General features: G+C 41.3%; 1 protein-coding gene across 1 annotated transcript in view; it reads right to left on the bottom strand.

Annotated features, from left to right (window-relative positions):
* The window catches only part of pthlha (parathyroid hormone-like hormone a), a 34,486-nt gene extending 20,006 nt beyond the window's left edge, over nucleotides 1–14,480 (bottom strand). Inside the window, exon 1 of the mRNA XM_039791127.1 lies at nucleotides 14,360–14,480. The gene's annotated coding sequence lies outside the window, so the exon portion shown is untranslated. The remainder of the gene's footprint in view (nucleotides 1–14,359) is intronic.
* Nucleotides 14,481–20,640: the final 6,160 nt, after the last annotated feature.

The following is a 20,640-nucleotide window of genomic DNA, read 5'->3' as shown; positions in this document are numbered from 1 at the left end:
CACATGATTAATGGGCGTTCATGATGTACATTTCCGCGTCAGCTTCTTCTGATCTGTAAATGTAGTCTCAGTCTGCTCTCTAACTGCAGTTAACTGACCCCCAATCAGTAGCTAACCAGCCTCTTTTTAACACTTTCGGTTCCCACACAGATTATCCCGTCAGATGACAGGAATCTAATCTGATCTGATATGATCATGTTAAGTGTGACTCACCAACAGGGGGTGGGGGACCTCCTCAAACGCTTCAGACCACCACCAGCGCTATCGCTGTGCTCTTCACGTAAAGCTCTCACACTGTTATAGCGTTTATTAACGCTTTTTGATACAAAGCCCCAAAACCTGGCCAAGCCTAAAATCTTCCTCAAAACGAATTTCCAAAATTAATTTAACACACACACAGACACACGAACAGACAGACAGACAGACAGATTACACACAGAAACACCCGCCATGTATTGCTTCACACCCCCAACCGGCACCGTCAGACACCGCCTACCAAGAGCCTGGATCTGTCCGCGTCAGACACCGCCTACCAAGAGTCTGGGTTGGTCCGTCCCCAGACACCCCTACTAAGAGCCTGGGTCTGTCCCCGAGACACCGCCTACCAAGAGCATGGGTCTGTCCCGTCAGACACCCCCTACCAAGAGCCTGGGTCTGTCCCGTCAGACACCCCCTACTAAGAGCCTGGATCTGTCCCATCAGACACCCCCTACTAAGAGCCTGGGTCTGTCCCAGGTTTCTCCCTAAAAGGGAGTTTTTCCTCGCCACTGTCGCACTGAATGCTTGCTCTTGGGGGAATTACTGGAATTGTTGGGTCTTTGTAAATTATAGAGTGTGGTTTAGACCTAATCTATCTGTAAAGTGTCTTGAGAGAACTCTTGTTATGAATTGATACTATAAATAAAATTTAACTGAATTGAAATGCCCGTGAGAGAGCAACTGCTGTTTGGTGACGTTACCTGCAGATAAAAAGGACTCCGCTATCCCACGGATACACCTACTAATTTCTCGAAGTGGGAGAGAAGCTTCCATATGGACAGAATCCAGAGTGATGCCAAGAAAATCCAGGCCTGTATCGGGACCAATAGTTTTAGCCTCCGACGAGGAGTTGACAGAAAGGGTAAAATACGGACGAGACTGGGGTGGGGGTGTAACATGAATTTCAAAACTCCGACAAACTGTCTGTCATTTCTGCGTTTTAACATCAGTTAAATCCAATCACTCCTTCGTCGGCTGCCTGCACTTAACATGAATTTCAAAACTCTGCACCAAGATTATTTATTATTTTTATTCAGAAACTCAACAGTCTGTCTTGTAAACCCGAAAATACAAATAAAAAATCATTAAAATCATGAACTCAGGTGATGACCGGAGCTGACTGCAGGACTACTCAGTCCTGAGGTATGACCTTGCAGCCATCAGTAATGGTTTAATACCAGGACCTCCTAAAGTGGAATGCAGCCATCAGTAATGGTTTAATACCAGGACCTCTCCTAAGTGGAATGCAGCCATCATTAATGATTTAATACCAGGACCTCTCCTAAGTGGAATGCAGCCATCAGTAATGGTTTAATACCAGGCTCTCCTAAGTGGAATGCAGCCATCAGTAATGGTTTAATACCAGGACCTCTCCTAAGTGGAATGTAGCCATCAGTAATGGTTTAATACCAGGACCTCTCCTAAGTGGAATGCAGCCATCATTAATGGTTTAATACCAGGACCTCTCCTAAGTGGAATGCAGCCATCATTAATGGTTTAATACGGTCTCTCCTAAGTGGAATGCAGCCATCAGTAATGGTTTAATACCAGGGCCTCTCCTAAGTGGAATGCAGCCATCAGTAATGGTTTAATACCAGGGTCTCTCCTAAGTGGAATGCAGCCATCAGTAATGGTTTAATACCAGGACCTCTCCTAAGTGGAATGCAGCCATCATTAATGGTTTAATACCAGGACCTCTCCTAAGTGGAATGCAGCCATCAGTAATGGTTTAATACCAGGACCTCTCCTAAGTGGAATGCATCCATCAGTAATGGTTTAATACCAGGACCTCTCCTAAGTGGAATGCGGCCATCAGTAATGGTTTATTACCAGGACCTCTCCTAAGTGGAATGCAGCCATCAGTAATGGTTTAATACCAGGGCCTCCTAAGTGGAATGCAGCCATCAGTAATGGGTTTGAATACACCTGTGCTTTTCCTACTATGACATGTCAACATGTCTGCGTGTAAAAGGTCTACTATTTCTGCGTGATGCACAGTGACAGCTGGTTGGAGTGGGTGTCACATCAGTGACTCGGGCGTTTACGCTGGCCTTTATACACCCACTGTAGAACCTGCAGACCTGGAGAAGACCAGGTCTCGGTCTGTCTCAGGTATGACGCTCTGCGCCTCTGGTCACGGAGCTGACGAGGTCTGGCAGGCTGGACCCTGTAGCGCACGCATGAAAATAACTAAAAATATCCACACAGGACATTTTAACCCTTGAGTTGTCTCCCCGTCGATCTGCAACGTGTGTGTTTTTCTGGTCGAAATTTCAAAATTTTATTGTTCTTTTTCTACACTTTTCCGACATTATAGTCAATTTTATTCCAATTTTTTCTCACTTTTTGGGCGTTTTTTAATTATGTTTTTGTGCAAGTTTTTGTCACTTTTTAAAACTAGTTTTGGTCACCTGTATGGCGATGTTTTGATGTTTTTTTGGTCACTTTTTCCCATTTTTTTGGTTATTTTTTTGGTCACTTTTTCCCGCATTTAAAAAAACTTTTTGTTTTTGTCAATGCTTTTTTCCTGTGTTTTTGTAGCTTTTTCCAACATTTGTCACTTTTTTCAACGTTCTTTTGTCATAGTTCTGATATAGAAAGTTTTTGTAAATGGGTCAAATGACCCGAGAACAACGGCAGGGATAATGTCATGACAAAGAGAAACAATTAGTCTTAATCAAGTTCCTGCCTGAGACTATTTAGCAGAGGCACCGTGGCTCCGTCCGGAGCTTAGCCCCGCCCAAGACGACTGTGATTGGTTTAGAGAAATGCCAATAAATCAGAGCACGTTTTCCTCCTATCCCAGAATGCTGTGTGGACTAACCAAACTAATTGCAGCGTAATATTCATGTTTTGTGTTCAAGCAAAAACAACAGTTCGGAAAAATATATTGACGTGAAAAACGACAAAAGGCAAAATTTACAATAAAAACTAAAATAAAATAAGAAAAAAAAGCACTGCAAGACCAAATGTGTAAAATCTTTGACGGATTATTGTTAAATTGTGTGACCTCCTCTGCTGCCAACACACAGATTATGTAAATGTGCTATAAATACATTTCTACCATCACATGATGCTAATGGAGCGTTCATAATACACATTTACACGTCAGCTTCTGTTATAGACGAAATTTAATAGTCAATAATCAGAACTGGGCTTTGTCCAAAGTTTGTGTTCCTTTTCAATGGTTTTGTTGCTTTTTTTTGGATGTCTTTGTTGATTTTTTTGGAAGGTTTTTTGCCTCTTGATCTTTTTGTTCCTTTTCTCAATCCATGCAGAAATGTGCCAGGACCGCCCTACATAGTTGTAGATCTAGAACCCCCCCTAAATCTGATCTCAGTCTGCTCTCTAACTGTAGTTAACTTCTCTTCTTTAACACTTTATGTAAGGTGACAAAACCTTAAAAAAATAGCGACAAAAAAGCGACAAAAAGGTGACAAAAGCTTGATGAGTGCGTGACCTCTGCAGTGTTCAAAACACAAAACAGATTATGTAAATGTAATATAAATACATTTCTACCATCACATGATGCTAATGGAGCGTTCATGATGCACATTTCCACGTCAGCTTCTTCTGATCTGTAAATGTGATCTCAGTCTGCTCTCTAACTGCAGTTAACTGACCCCCAATCAGCGCTAACTTCGCCTCTTTAACACTCGGTTCCCACACAGATTGTCCCGTCAGATGACAGGAATCTAATCTGATCTGATGTGATCATGTTAAGTGTGACTCTGGGGGGGGTGGGGGGGACACTCCTCAAACAGCTTCAGACCACCAACGCTGTCACTGTGCTCTTACGTAAGCTCTCACACTGTTGCTGCGTTTATTAACCGCACGATACAAAAAGCCCCAAACACAGCCGGCCTAAAATCTTCCTCGACAATTTAATTAATTTAACACACACACACAGACACACAGACAGACAGACAGACAGACAGACACACACACAGAAACAAAAACAAGAAACAGAAACAATTAGTCTAAAACAAGTTCCTTCCTGAGACTATTTAGCAGAGGCACCGTGGCTCCGTCCGGAGCTTAGCCCCGCCCAAGACGGATTGTGATTGGTTTAAAGGAATGCTGTGGGGACTCATCGCTGCGTAATATTTGCGTTTTGTGTGCAAGCAAAAACAACAGTTCGGAAAAATATTGACGTGAAAAACGACAAAAGGCAAAACTAAGTGTGTGACCTCTCCAGCCTCCAACACACAGATTATGTTATAGCTACTGTTATAGACAAAATTTAATAGTCAATAATCAGAACTGGGCTTTGTCCAAAGTTTGTGTTACTTTTCAATGGTTTACTTGGGCTTGCGCTCCGGGTTGCGCGGTAAATGAGCGGTCAGGTTGCGTTTCGATTAGTGTGGAAATGGATGCTGAGGAGGTGAAACGGAGGCTGGCCTCTGGAGGACTTCTTTTATTTCTTTGTTCCAACTTCCAAGTGGCCGATAGCCTCCGTTAGACATCAATAACTGATGTTAAAAAATGTATAAATTACTCATTCTTGACAAAAGGCAAAAGAGCTGTGTGTGTGTGTGTGTGTGTGTGTGTGTGTGTGTGTGTGTGTGTGTGTGTGTGTGTGTGTGTGTGTGTGTGTGTGTGTGCGCGCATGTGCGTGCACACATTTGAATAATGTTGGGCTGTAAACGGGTTCTGTCAAAATGTACTAACTTTTAATGCCCGATTACAGCTCTACTGTGTTTTAGGAGCCAAACATCCCCCCCGACCTCCTCCCTACGATGATCTCCACGCTCTTTTACAGCAGCAGTCAATGTCCTGCTGACAGTAATAAATATGTGGAATACATATCAGTTACAGAGCTTTACTTTTCACAGATATATGTAGGAATGCTTTATGAAAACAGCCTGCAACAATGCATGCTGTTACATCAATACACTATGCAGATAAAGGGGCTGAAAGCAAACCCACAGGCTGCACCAATCTTCATCACGAAAGCCCCCCCAGAAAAACTTATCATAAACTATTAAATAATAGCATCCAAATCTGCACAGTGGCTTTGAGTTTCCTGAGTTAACCTCCACAGCCTTCAGTCCGTTCGAAAGAGCAAACAACAGTAACTCAGACAAACACTGCGGGCAGCAGCGCCATTCACCCTCCGCCGCTATGACTGACACGTGTTGAAATATCAGAAATGTGTTCCAGCTGTCGCCTCCGACAATAAAAAACAGATTTCAGAGAGAGAGAAAAAAAAAAAAAAAAAAAAGAGAGAGAGAGAGAACCAGCAACGCTCGCTCGCTCGGATGGGCTTATATCTCAGGCAGGACCCCCAAAAGATCCTGTGTGGAAATCATTTTGTGGGTAAAGAAATGTGGCATCAACATTTCACATGTTGGGAGAGTTCAAGTTTTTTGTGTGCGTGAATACTTTGGGGTTGAAGCGTGTTTAGAAACAACGTATGTATGATTAATGTTACTTACATTTTAGCCAGTTGAATTTACACAAAGTCAGTTTTTTTCTTTCTCATTTGGAGTGCGAGCAAGTTAAACAATAGCTGATTGATTTTGTTTTTTTTAAACTGGTCTACAGCAGAGATTTCCAACCCAAGGTACTTGTACCAGCGGGTACTTTCTGCACTTATTAAAGGGTAACTACCGTTTTTTTTCAACCTTATGTTCCTATGTTTTTGTGTCTAAGTGACTGATGGGAACAACAATCTTTGACATTGGTCCAGTATTTAGCGAGATTGCTGCAGTCAGCAGCGGCCAAACAAACTAGCTAATAAGAAATTGTCGAGCTTGTATTTACCTTCACAAAAGTGCTCGTTTGGCCGCTGACAGACTCTGATTAATATTCTAAATGTCTGACAACATGGGGCAACTTTAATCGGGGTCAGCCCTATGTTCCCACCGCACTAAGGTCCCACAGCCCTATGGTCCCACAGCCCTATGGTCCCACAGCTCTATGTTCCCACAGCCCAATTGTCCCACAGCTCTATGTTCCCACAGCCCTATGTTCCCACAGCCCAATGGTCCCACAGCTCTATGTTCCCACAGCTCTATGTTCCCACAGCCCTATAGTATTCTTCCACAGCCCTATGTCCAAAGCCCATTGTGCTTCACCGCACAGCCCTATAGCCTCATTACCACCAGCCCCATTGTCCCAAGCCCTATGGTCCCACAGCCATATGTTCCTACATTTCTAAGATTTTTCTTAAAATTAGGAATCCTATGTTAGGGTTAGGGTTACATTCCATCTGTACTCCATTGCTACTGGATAATAGGTTGGGTGTAATTGGCTACCAAATTGGGAGAAAAGGGGATACAATCTGATACAAATTTATGAAAAAGGAAATGTGGGAACATAGGGCCTAATTTTGGATGGAAATCTTAAAATATGGGAATTTAGGGCCTAAATGTGGGAACTGTGCCTAATTTTGAAAAAAATCTTGTGTGGGAACATAGGGCTGTGGGACCATAGGGCTGTGGGACCATAGGGCTGTGGGACCATAGGGCTGTGGGAACATATGGCTGTGGGAACATAGGGCTGTGGGAACATAGGGCTGTGGGACCATAGGGCTGTGGGACCATAGGGCTGTGGGAACATAGGGCTGTGGGAACATAGGGCTGTGGGACCATAGGGCTGTGGGAACATAGGGCTGTGGGAACATAGGGCTGTGGGAACATAGGCACGCTCCCCTTTAATCAGCGTAGCAGCTAACCCGACCCTCCGTCCATCAGCGGTGTGGACACACACAGCATAACGAGCAGCATGAAAGGCCCACCGTGCACTTCCTAAATGTTTAGCTAACGTTACTGGCGGAGGCCTCTGGGGGTTTAGATGGGCAGCAGTGACGACTTTTCCCCTGTGGAGGAAAATCCTGAACGTAGAGTGCGGATCAAGATATTTATCAGGGCTTCCCTACAGTTTGTACTCTGACTCAACGCTAAGTCAACTGGCTGAGTCGAGTCACACTGTGTTTTCAATTTACTCAATTATCTCAAAAACTTTGGCTCTGGCGACTGTGGTCTATTGATGCGTCCTTGATTTATTTTTTTTTCTACCCAGAAATAGCAGCTCCACTGTAAAAGCTCACCGTATGAACATGAAGAGCAACACAATGAATGCATTATTTGTTAAATATGGAGGCTGCCAACATGAGGTCTGGGTGCGGTGATGCAACAAACCTTTCTGCTGCTCTTTTCATTTATTGGTGATCATAAACAGAATCCATTGTTTCTTTTCCAAGTCATCGTTTAGCGTTTAGAAAAAGAAACTCTAGGCCTACTTTCTGATGATGAATGATTGCTGCCATGCAGGGAGAATCATGGGAGTACTTTCCCCCCAGTTTGTCTGCAAATTAGTCAAGTTCCTTCCAGTTTATGAGCTCCTCTGGTTGGAGTGGATTCAGGAACACACAGTCCAGGCTCATTTTCTAAAAACGCTGGAACAAAAGGAGGCGTGACGAACTCTGGGGATCAGCACAAAAAAGACTACCTGTCGTCGTCCCCTCCCTGCTCGTCTTTGTGCAGCCTTGACTCGGCTGGAAAGAAAGATCACATGTGCTTCTGTGAAAGCTGCTATACCTGTGAGAACGTAAACAGGTACAAGAGAGAGCGAGAGAGAGAGAGAGAAAAAAAAAAAGTCTTTTCCTGGCAGCGGGCAGCATGTGGGGTCCGAGCCAGGAAAGCTGTTTTAGATTCATAGAAAATTGCTGTGTCTTGGCAGAGCACGACATACACAAAACAAATGTCCGCTTTTAATCTTTAGCGACCGCACCCCCTGCCTCTCCTGCCTCTCCTTTTAAAAACAATTCTCCTCACAAAGGCTCGTACTGTTAGCATCCCTCCCCACCCCCCCCAAAAAAAAAAAATCACTGCCACCCGCTCCGTCCTGACGCCCCCACTGATAGGACATTAACCCCGTCAAATCACAGCTTCCACTGACCCATTACTCCTTACTCGCCACACAGAAGATGCAGGAATAAGTGCACTAAATCTTTACATGGGAGCTGAAATGATTGGGCTATTAATCCATTGGGCCTATTATGTTGTTCAACTGAAAATGTCTGGGGGGGGGGTGGGGTTTACTGTTAAGTCTACTGTGTGCCTGTGTGCGCCTCTTCTGCGCGATTGTGCCGCTGTGTTTTCATGTGCTAGGTAATGTCATTTTTCCCGCCGTGCACGGTGCCAGTGTGTGTAAAAAGCGCGAAAGGCAGAGGTATGTCCTTCTTTGGCTAATGGATTTTAAATATTGAAGCGCTAAATGGCGTCAGTCATTCGAGCGACTCGCTCGTATGACTGACGCAAATATGAGAACATATTTGTGAAAGAACAAAGAGGTTTTTGCTAAGAATCAACTCAAAACATTACACAGTGGAGCTTTAAATTAAAATTAGAACATCAATTGCACTCAGTAGCATATTCACAGACTGCCATTATTTAAATTACACAAGTATAACCACGTATTGTTAGGTTGGACTTATTTCAGTCATTTAAAAACAATCCACGTTCAATGCACGTCAAAGCAAAAAGCTAAAACCCTTAAAAATATGGTCCATTAGTTTTCATTTCACTGACAAAATGTTGTAAAATGTGTGTGTGTGTGTGTGTGTGTGTGTGTGTGTTAATCCTGTCATTTTATATAAAAGAGCAGATTTAGAAGCAGAAACATTTAAGTTTTTACTTTAGGAATCTTTCGACCCATTAGGGTTCATTATTCCGTGATCATTCCAACTTCAACACGAATACGACAAGTTTAAGGGGCTTAAAATAAGTGGCTCTGTTCCCCGTTGAATGTGAAACTAATTCGCCCCAGTGAGCTCAGACTCCATTTAATAGTTGTGATGGCAGTTTCGTACGGCAGCTGAGTGACTTGCAGTAAATCACGGAGGAGTTCTCGGGGTGAGGAGGCGATGGAAAAGTGCTCGCCGAGGGGAGGAGTGGAGGGTGATGGATGACGATGATTGAGGGATGATGAAGAGACCGTGAGACGTCTCCTCTCAGGGGTGGCCTTCCCCTGTCTCATTTTAACCTCTGGCTTACCTTCGACCCTCCTCCTGCTACTTCGCTCGGTGGCGACATATTTTAAACGGAGGAATTCAGGAATGTACATTAACTCTCAGCCCCATGGAGAAAAACTCCTTCTCTCCCCCCTTTCCCCCCCTCTTGTTTTACTCTCGTTCACATTATACAACACACACCCACCGCAGGAACACATGCTCTACCACCGCTGTGCAACCACAAATAGTAATTCTCCCAAGTTCTACGCTGCACGCTGAGAGCTGCAGCAGACATATTTTCGGATTTTTTATTTATTTTTTGCTACCCAGCCTGACCCAGTGACCATCTGACATAATATGAAGAGTGCAGCCCACAGAAACACACAGGCACAAGCTTGGGTTTGATCCCCACGTAGACACACTTCATACACTCCGTGGGAGTTTTGTAAGCATGACATATAGGCCTATATTTGTTTGATTTAAAGAAAAAAAAATGCCAGTTTTAAATGTGTCATAGGCCTCTTTCCGACCAAGTAGTTACAGGAACGTAGTTATAGGAACAGTCCACTTCTAAACAGTTCTACTAACTACTCTCCCCCAAAATCGTTTTTGCTATTTGCATTCGCACTGGCCAAGTGGCCATAGGGACTGGTAGGAGGAGTAAGGGAGTGACGCAAGCACGGCAACGGTCTCTATTGTTGTCATAAAGAATAAACGGAGTTTGAATGGTGGCGTTTAAAGATTAGGCTGGAGTACTTAACAGAGAAACACAGAAGACGAAGGCTCCAGCGTAATATGATCCTAATTAATATGATGGAAGAAGATAGAAGAACAGAGCGCAACAGGCAAACGAAACGACGGATACGTGGCCTGTACAGTTATAGGGGAAACACTGAATACGAGAAGTAAAGCACAGAGAGTTAATGAAATGTACAGCGCTGAAAAGTCGACCATGTTCTCCCCACTTTCCAAGTTGTTGTAATTTTGACAAAAGGTCAACCAGAAGAAAAATCAAGTTGGCAGAGTGTGGGAGTGTGCCTATGTTCCCAGAGCCCTATGTTCCCACATTTTTAAGATTTGTTTTTCCAAAATTAGGCCCCATGTTCCCACATTTCCTTTTTCATAAATTTTTATCAGATTTTATCCCCTTTCTCCCAATTTGGTAGCCAATTACACCCAACCTATTATCAAGTAGCAATGGACTACAGATGGAATGTAACCCTAACTCTAACATAGGGCCTAATTTTAAGAAAAATCTTAGAAATGTGGGACCATAGGGCTGTGGAACCATAGGCCTATGGGACCATTGGGCTGACCCCGTTAGCTCGCTAGTAATGGTAGTTAGTAACTGTAGTTAGCTCTCTAGAAGGCTAACTGGCTACCGATACTGCTGCTACGTCTGTTATTTTATAGTCCATGATTAATACTAGAGAGCAAAGTAAACACAGCTCATTTGAGTTAAAGTAAGTTTTGAACTATTGGAAAAACAAATCTTCAGTTGAAGCTTAAGGTCTGTTTTCATTGATCTGAAGTCACAGTGAGTCATAAATAAGATATCCTACGTCAGCATATCTAAAATGGAACAGCAACTCTAAGCAAAAGTGTCTCTTTCAGCCATTTGGCAGATGAACTCGCTCTCTGCATGCTGTACGTTAGCGCAGCATGAAGCTCCAGCACAGAACAACCAACAGCATTCAGAGAGAAGGGAAAGGCGCCTGTCGTCTTTTGCAGATGTCACCAGATGTGTGTTCATAATCTGCTGGTGTGTCACTGTTGGATCCCACCGAGGCAATCACGTCCCTGTGCTCAATTAGACCTGATTATGGTTAGCGCTGCACTGCCAGCTAACGGGATTAGAGTATGGAGAGGGACAGAAAGCGGTTTAGAGCAGTTTTGACTTGCTAAACAGTTGTCATCTGCAGCAGTCTTTAGGGGTTTAGGGTTATGATTTGATTAGTGTTTAAAGAGAGACACTGGAGACGTTCAGCACTGACTTGAAGTTTTTAGAGTTAACTTATAACAGCACCAAGATAACCTCTGTGTCAGTTCAATTTTGTAGCAAAACATGCTAATGAGTGAGTAAGTATCAGTGAAGGTGTAAAACTACAGTTTAACTTTAACTTCAGATTATAGAAGAAGAATTAATCCAACATATGATGGTAGTTTACACCAGAAGACAACAGCTAACAAGCTAACAGACAACTTGTATTGGAGTAACCCAAAGAAATGACACCAAAAATGTGCTTTATTTACTGCTTGAGTTTGACTTGAACAAGTTGAGCTATTCTACGGCAAGTGTTTAGTAGTTTTTGCTAATGTACAACTTGTTTTGGAGTAACCCAAAGAAACAACACACGGAAATATGGCAAGCGTTTAGTAGCACCGGGAGACAACAGCTAACAGGCTAACAGACAACTTGTTTTGGAGTAACCCAACAAAAACGACCCTGGGCATGGGTTAGGGTTAACCCATAGGGCTGTGGGAACATAGGGCTGTGGGAACATAGGCACGCTCCCGTAGCACCGGGAGACAACAGCTAACAAGCTAACAGACAACCTTTTTTAGAATAATCTAAAGAAACAACACTGAAAATGTGCTTTATTTACTGCTCGAGTTTGAGCTATTCTATGGCAAATGTTTAGTAGCACTGGGAGACAACAGCTAACAAGCTTGTTTTTGGTCGAGCAACAAGGAAACAACGCAAAAAGACATTTATTAAACTTTTTGTAAAAATATTTACGTGAAAATATTTATGAATATTATGAATTAAATCATTAGTTTCTACTTCACAATATCATATAACAGAAAAAAAACAAATAAATTGCACTTCACTAAAAGGAAGCCACAATAAAGATCAGAATCAAGGTGTGTTTTTTACTTTTACTTCTAATAATTAAAATGATTTTGTGAAATAAGGGCAGGACCAAATAAGCTATTTGCTTCCGCCTGCTCCTTCTCAAACTAATCCTTTATTTATTTATTTATATACACATATACATATATATGTATATATATATATATATATATATATATATATATATATACAATATATATATATATATATATATATATATATATATATATATATATATATATATATATATATATATACATACACATACATACATACATACATACATACATATATATATATATTATTTTTTTTTCTGGGGTGTTTTTTGCTGTTATTAAATTCTGATTGTGTTTTATTTTGTGGTTTTCATTTTTTGTTTTGTCTTGCAACATCGTTGATTGTTCAAGAAAAATATGAATGAAATGAAATGAAATAATTAAGTACATTTAATATCACAGAATTACTTTTGATAATTAAGTACAGTAAATATCAGATACTTTTATCATTATTACATGAGACTTTTACTCAAGTAATATTCTAAAAAGGAGACCAACTTCTACCAAAGGATTTTTCTGTTAAGTAAGTAAGTGAAGTATTGCTTTCAAGTACTTTATACAAGACTGATTACATTTCAATTCCTATATTCTATATTCTCCTGTTTGAGAATAGACTGTTTACCAAAACCCAGTATTACATTTAACCCTTTTGTTGTCCTCCCGGCTATAGAAATTTGGACACTTTTTCAACATTTATTTCCCCTAGGCTTCCGGCACTTTTTGTTGAAGTTTTTTTCCGCTTATTGTTGCATAAGTTGTTGTTTTTTTAATATTTTTTTAGTTTTTTTTCGACATTTTTGTCACTTTTACATTTGACGCTCCCCCCCCCCCCCACTACTACCAACTCATAAAACCAGTTTTACACTTATTCTTGGAATTCATTGACACTAAACCTAATTTCTGAGTTTAAAAAGCAGAAATATGCCATCAAATTTAATAAAACACCCCAAATTCAATGAAAGTAGCGAAGTGATCCTTATTTTTATTCTTGAGAAGATCGTTAAATGGAACCATCCATGTTCATTTTTGGCAATTTGGTTGAAAGAAACCCAAATTTCTGATAGACATTTTTTGAAAACAGGTCAAATTTGACCCAAGGACAATTTGATGAGGTAAATAGACTATACAGACTAGGCCTGCACAATATTTTGTTTCATCGTCTACATTTTCCAATATCGTGCAGGCCTAATACAGACCATAATAACTGTTGCTAAATTGTAGAATAAACCTTCTTCTTCTTCACAGTTTATATGTGCACACAATGAATGAATGGTGGAATGTAACTAAGTACATTTACTCCAGTACAAATGTTGAAAAATACCTAACCCTAAAAGTAAACCAAACCAAATTACTTTCATCAAATCTAATGGTTGCAGTTGGCTCCAGCTTTTCCAACGTTTTAGACCTAGATATGGACATAATAATGGTCCAAAATGATGGGAAAATGCATTTTTATTTTAGTTGAAAAACGTAACATTTTCACCTAAACCCTCCGCCAAAAATGTGCACCTTAGTCTTCCACAAACCGAGGGGGAGGGGGGGGGGAGGAATTCTGAGAATCTAACTAAGTAACTAAGTAAATTTACTCCAGTACTGTACTTCAGTACCAAATGTTGAGGTACTTGACCTTTACTTGAGTCTTTTCTTTTCATGCCACTTTCTACTTCTGCTCCGCTACATTTCAGAGAGAAATATTGGACTTTTTACTCCACTACATTAATCTGTTACAGCTTTAGTTACTAGTTACTTTAGTTACTCCACTACATTAATCTGTTACAGCTTTAGTTACTAGTTACTTTAGTTACTCCACTACATTCATCTGTTCCAGCTTTAGTTACTAGTTACTTTAGTTACTCCACTACATTCATCTGTTACAGCTTTAGTTACTAGTTACTTTAGTTACTCCGCTACATTCATCTGTTACAGCTTTAGTTACTAGTTACTTTAGTTACTAGTTATTTTTAACATTAAATTTCTGCCCAAAACAAAACTTTTTTTTTTTAAATTTTTTGTTTTTTTTTAAAAAAAAAAACCCCCCAAAATAAAACCCCAAACCCCCCCCAGAGGAAGAAAATAATATTTTTTTTTTTTTTTTTTTTTTTTTTTTTTTTTTTTTTACACACATTATATCTAACTGATGTTGATTCTAAAAAAAAAACAAAATTTTAATTTTTTTTTTTTTTCCTTTAATGGTTTGAATGAATGAATAAATGAATGCATGAATGCACTCACCTGTATGAAAAGTTCCCGTCTTCTTCTGACTTTTAGGAATCCACTGAAGAAGAAATACAATCTTGTCACACGTCGTGGTCCTCTAGAGAGTCTCTGAACTCTCTTTACTCTGCCGTTGGACGTTTCAAACAGCTTTATAAATACAGTTCAGCCCCCCTGATGACATCACACGGTGGTCATCATCATCATCACCATCACGGTAGCAGAAGGATCCATGAAGCTGGATAGTAATTAGACGGATGAACTTACTCACTCTCCATCTGGCCCTCCCACTTCCTCTTCCCTTCCTCCCTAAACACGACTTCACAAAAACTAGAGACACATGTGAGGGCAGCGCTGGAAGAAGTATTCAGATCCTTTACTGCAGTAAAAGTACTAATACCACACTGTGAAAATACTCTGTTAGTTACAAGTTAAAGTCCTGCAGTGAAAATGTTACTTCAGTAAAAGTCTGTAAGTATCATCAGGAACATGTAGTTAAAGTATTAAAAGTAAAGAAGAATCACAATTTTAGAAAGAGTAAACACACACACACAACACACACACACACACACACACACACACACACACACACACACACACACAGTATTATTGCAGTCTCATATACTGTAGTCTTCTCACATACATTTTGGGCCTCATAAAGCCCCACAAAAGTTTGGCAAAAAAGTTCTTCAGCCAGCCACAAATACGTTGAATAAAGCGGCAAAAAAGTTGGAAAAAGGCCTTCAAAAAAAGCTTCAAAAGTGCCAAAAACACCAGAAAGTGCCAAAAACATCGTAAAAAACACCAAAAACTTCAGAAAAAGTGGCAAAACATTAAGTACAGCATCAAAAACGTTAAAACAAAGTGCCTAAAGCATTGAAAAAAGCACATAAACTTTGGAAAAAGCGACAAAAACTAGGTGGGCCTAAATCTATTGTGAACCTAAATTGAAATGCGGACCAGATCAAAACCTGCGAGGGCCCGGATTTGGCCCCCAGGCCTCGGGTTTGACACATGGGGTGTAAAGGATCCAAACAGTTCTGTCTTTAATGGTCTAATCCAGGGGGTCTCCAACCTTTCTTTATCTGGGGGCTACTTTAAAAAAGTGGCCAAGAGCTACTTGCATCACAGCGCTTACATTTATTTACATAACACACACTATGAAGCTACTGTGTGTACACGTATGAAATTGCAAAACCCAAAACTTCATGTTAAGGTTCATGCCTATTTTACGCGTGTTTTAGCCCACATAGTTATACTGTAGCTCCAGCACTGAAAATATTCCCATCAGGGTCCAAGAAAACATGACCACTTTAAACGTCTATGGCCCACAAAGTTAGCTACCACACTTTAAATAGCGTGGTCATTTTGGGTCTCAGTTTGTCAACCTATTGGTGAGCTACCAGAAACCTGCTCGCCAGCTACTTGTTGGAGACCCCATGAGACTCATTTCAAATGACTTGTAGCTGTTATATTGTTGGCTAGTTTAATTTATAATCAAACATCAGATTTTATAAACTTCATCTGTTTTGTATGCAGAAAACCTTAGGGCCCTATTTGCTAAAGAAGTTCTACTAAGTACCAATTTATTACCAACAATTTGAGGAAAGTCATTGGGCCCTTTTTAATGATCTAAGCGCACAGCGTGAAGCGCCTGGTGCAGGTGTGTTTAGGGCGTGTCCAAATCCACTTTTGCTAGTTTGACAGTGGTAAAAAGGGTCTGTGCGCCGGGCGCCTGGTCCTAAAGGGTTGTACTTAATGTCTTCATTAATCAGAGGTGTGTTTTGGGCGTAACATGCAATCAACCAATCAGAGATCATCTCCCATTCATCAACCAATCAGAGATCATCTCCCATTCCCTTTAAAAGCCAGGCGCGTTTGGACCTTGGAGCATTGCTATTATGATGGAGGATTTACACCGTAATATTTTTATTAGTAATCTTCTGCATGTGTGTGTGTGTGTGTGTGTGTGTGTAACAAGCATAGTGTGTGTGCGCTGTGCACGAGCCTAGGAGCATTTTACTAACGCTCTGTTAAAATAACAATGAAATGCTGCGTTATTGACTTTAGACCAGGTTTGTGTTGGTCAATGGGGCGATCACTTCTCGCTGCCTCAAGATAGCAATACTCCCAGAATGCACCTGAACACACCTCCCAGTAAGACCAGCATGCCCAGAATGCACCTGAACACACCTCCCTGTAAGACCAGCACGCCCAGAATGCACCTGAACACACCTCCCCTGTAAGACCAGCCGCCCAGAATGCACTGAACACACCTCCCTGTAAGACCAGCACGCCCAGAATGCACCTGAACACACCTCCCTGTAAGACCAGCACGCCCAGAATGCACCTGAACACACCTCCCTGTAACACCAGCACGCCCAGAATGCACCTGAACACACCTCCCTGTAAGACCAGCACGCCCAGAATGCACCTGAACACACCTCCCTGTAAGACCAGCACGCCCAGAATGCACCTGAACACACCTCCCTGTAAGACCAGCACGCCCAGAATGCACCTGAACACACCTCCCTGTAAGACCAGCACTTTTCGTTGCCTTTTCATCGCCTTTTTGTCAACATAGGTACAAACTGTCCGATATTTCTGTTTCTATAAGTCCCATAACAGGTAGAAACTGTCTGATATTTCTGTTTCTATAAGTCCCATAAACATAGGTAGAAACTGTCTGATATTTCTGTTTCTATAAGTCCCATAAACATAGGTAGAAACTGTCTGATATTTCTGTTTCTATAAGTCCCATAAACATAGGTAGAAACTGTCTGATATTTCTGTTTCTATAAGTCCCATAAACATAGGTAGGGTTGCTGCGTTAATCTGCAGGTCCAGTCAGAGAGACTGAGGGGAAATGACAAAAAGTTGAAGTTATTTTAAAACCCTCAAAGATTCGGGGTTTTGGAGAAAAAACTTGGGGCTGGTTGTGGTCATTGTGGTAAGTTTCCTCTCTGTTTCTCTCTCTGTGACAGATGAATCCTGCTCGCAGTGTTTTTTAAATCTGCCGCACGTCACTGAGGCTCGGCAGTAAAAACCTACAACCTTAAAATGTTGTTTCTACACCGACCTAAACTTTACTTAGGCACATTAATGTTATCATTTAAGAGCCGAATATGAAAACATAGTCTAGCTTTGTGTTTGTGTCTATCTTGTCTGTGTTTTTGTTTCAATTTAATTCTACTTTATTAAGTAATAACCCCCCTGCTGCCAGACGGGTGTTTGACTGAAACATAACCTCCCTCCAAAACATGGTAGTAGTGGTTTTGTTCGTCACGGCTCTCTCCTGATCTGTACCATGACAGCAAAACGCTCCAGTTTCCAGCCGGGCCATCTGGTCTGAGGGCTCTATGTTTAGCAGAGGATCTGGGTTTTTGGGGTGGTGATCAGTGGGTCAAACACTCATCATATGAGTTAGGATTGCGTGGAAGCCAGACGCTGCCTCTGTCTGACATTTCAGTTTTCCTGGACATCATCTCTTACTGTTCCTTAGAACAACTTCGTCTGAGAAATTTAAAGCACCAGTGGCATAGGGAAATGCTATAGGGGCGCAAGTAGTCTAAATGAGTAAAGAAAAATTAAAAGTCCAATATTTAATACTGACAGCTAGCGTTCAAAATAGTTGCTGCAATCCAAATTCAAAATACTGGAGAGAGTTGTCTCCCCCAGCCAGGGGCATAGCACAAAATTCTGGGCCTTGTAGAAAGGCATTTTCTTTGGGGCCCTTCCCGCATCCACAGCTATTAATTTTAGCATCTTTTTGGGCCCTCCTCACATGAGGGCCCTTGGTACTCTGTCCCCTATTTTTGCCCCAATCCAACGCCCCTGCCCACAGTCCCTTTTTGGTTTTTTCCCTTTCCTTTATTGTGTTATATATCATTTTTTGTGCACGTTATAGGTTTACAAAGTGAAAAAGCCCAAAGTCCCCCCCCCCCAAAGGGACTTACCATCTCCAACATAAAACACTGTTCACCAACTGCTCCAAACTGCTCTATTGTAGTCCAGCCTTTACTTCAGAGACAAACATGGGTCACTTTGTAACACACGTTATAATGCTCACCTAGCTGCTAGCATGGCAAGCCCTCATACTCTGCTTCTGACTGGCTAGTAGTCCTTACCTAGGTACTGTCAGGGCACGCCCTCATACTCTGCTTCTGACTGGCTAGTAGTCCTTACCTAGGTACTGTCAGGGCACGCCCTCATAGTCTGCTTCTGACTGGCTAGTAGTCCTTACCTAGCTACTGTCAGGGCACGCCCAGTAAGAGGAGCTGCAGCAATGTGCAGTACAACAAAAAGATGGTGTTTGTTGAAAATGAAACCATGTAAACCTATTCTGGTACAACCTCTAAATACAATTATGAAAGAGAAAATTAGCATAATATGAGCACTTTAAAATTTAGGCAACAACCGCTAAAAATAGCGCAAACTCACAGTCCTCTCTACCCGAATTACAGCCATCCTTTCTTGGCTTAAAATGACTACTGAAAGGGATGTGTCTCAATTGTTTTTGCGAGTAAATAACTTGAGTACTCTATACCAGGGATCTTCAACAGGGCATTGAAGATTTTTTTTTTTATTAAAAAAATCTTAATGTGAATCTAACATATTATTAGCAAATACAAATCCCCACTGCTTACTTGGCTATATGTAAGGTAGTCACTGAGATAGCCATCCACAGATACAGTTAACCCTAAGCCACATGTATGTTTAATATTAAAACATGATTTATAAAATAATGCCAACAATTATTAGGCTATTTTACTGTAATAGCTTAGCATTCTGCAAAAAAAAGGTATGTATAGAGGCTTTAGGACACCCTACACGTTATTGTAGGCCCAGTTTAATATGCAATTTCGTTTTAGACAATATTTATAGTAGGGGGTCCCTGCTCTCTCTCTCTTTTAGTTAAGGGGTCCTTGGCTTAAAAAACATTGAAGACCATTGCTCTATACAATTCAATGTGAGTACACGAATGTTGAAATGACTGAAAATAGTAGCCGTGATAAATTAGCCTGAAGCTTAAGGCTTACCTGTTCAGGCAACACATTCTCACTCCCATCTCGGAAAAAAATACAATGTTTGGTCAGGTGTCTTTGGCATTTGTTATTGACGCTAAAAGTCTCCTTTAGCGTCAGATCTAAACACACTTTATCTAAAATGTGATGGGTCGGGACCTAACTGTGGAAAAGGTTTAGGAAAAGATGGTGGGTGGGCTTATAAAAGGTACGTTTACATGACACGTGGGACAAGAACGGGACAGTTGGGTTTAGATAAAGAAGAATGGGACGGTTGGGTTTAGATAAAGAAGAACGGGACAGTTGGGTTTAGATAAAGAAGAACGGGACAGTTGGGTTTAGATAAAGAAGAACGGGACAGTTGGGTTTAGATAAAGAAGAACGGGACAGTTGGGTTTAGGTAAAGAAGAACGGGACAGTTGGGTTTAGGTAAAGAAGAACTGGACAGTTGGGTTTAGATAAAGAAGAACGGGACAGTTGGGTTTAGGTAAAGAAGAATGGGACGGTTGGGTTTAGGTAAAGAAGAACGGGACAGTTGGGTTTAGGTAAAGAAGAATGGGACAGTTGGGTTTAGATAAAGAAGAATGGGACAGTTGGGTTTAGATAAAGAAGAACGGGACAGTTGGGTTTAGGTAAAGAAGAACGGGACAGTTGGGTTTAGATAAAGAAGAACGGGACGGCTGGGTTTAGATAAAGAAGAATGGGACAGTTGGGTTTAGATAAAGAAGAACGGGACAGTTGGGTTTAGATAAAGAAGAACGGGACAGTTGGGTTTAGGTAAAGAAGAACGGGACGGCTGGGTTTAGATAAAGAAGAACAGGACAGTTGGGTTTAGATAAAGAAGAACGGGACAGTTGGGTTTAGGAAAAGAAGAACGGGACAGATGGGTTTAGGTAAAGAAGAACAGGACAGACTTAAATTTGACTAAAAGAGACAATTATATTGTTCAGCAAAATTTGGAATTTGTACAGCTGTACAGGCCGGTCCTGCCTGGTATTCTGGGTAAACATGCAGGATTAAAGCGTATTGGGGATTACAGACTTCTGTTTCTGGGAGGAAGATGAGGAGGAAGATGAGGAGGAATATGAGTCGGCAGGATTGACGTCGACTAAAAGGTCACCGCTCTGATAAAAACTAAATGATACTGAACTTGTACGCTCCAGTTGCTGAATCAATTTTATTTCCTCAATTAAACGTGAAACCGTTTTATTTATTGAATTAGTTCCATTGGATTTATCATTTGTGCATTCGTATGGCCTCGTTTGCTTCCTCCAG

This window comes from Perca fluviatilis, chromosome 23 (genome assembly GCF_010015445.1).
Source record: "Perca fluviatilis chromosome 23, GENO_Pfluv_1.0, whole genome shotgun sequence".
Taxonomy (NCBI): Eukaryota; Metazoa; Chordata; class Actinopteri; order Perciformes; family Percidae; genus Perca; species Perca fluviatilis.
Note: the sequence above shows the minus strand (reverse complement) of the source record. Positions and strands in the feature narration are given on the sequence as shown.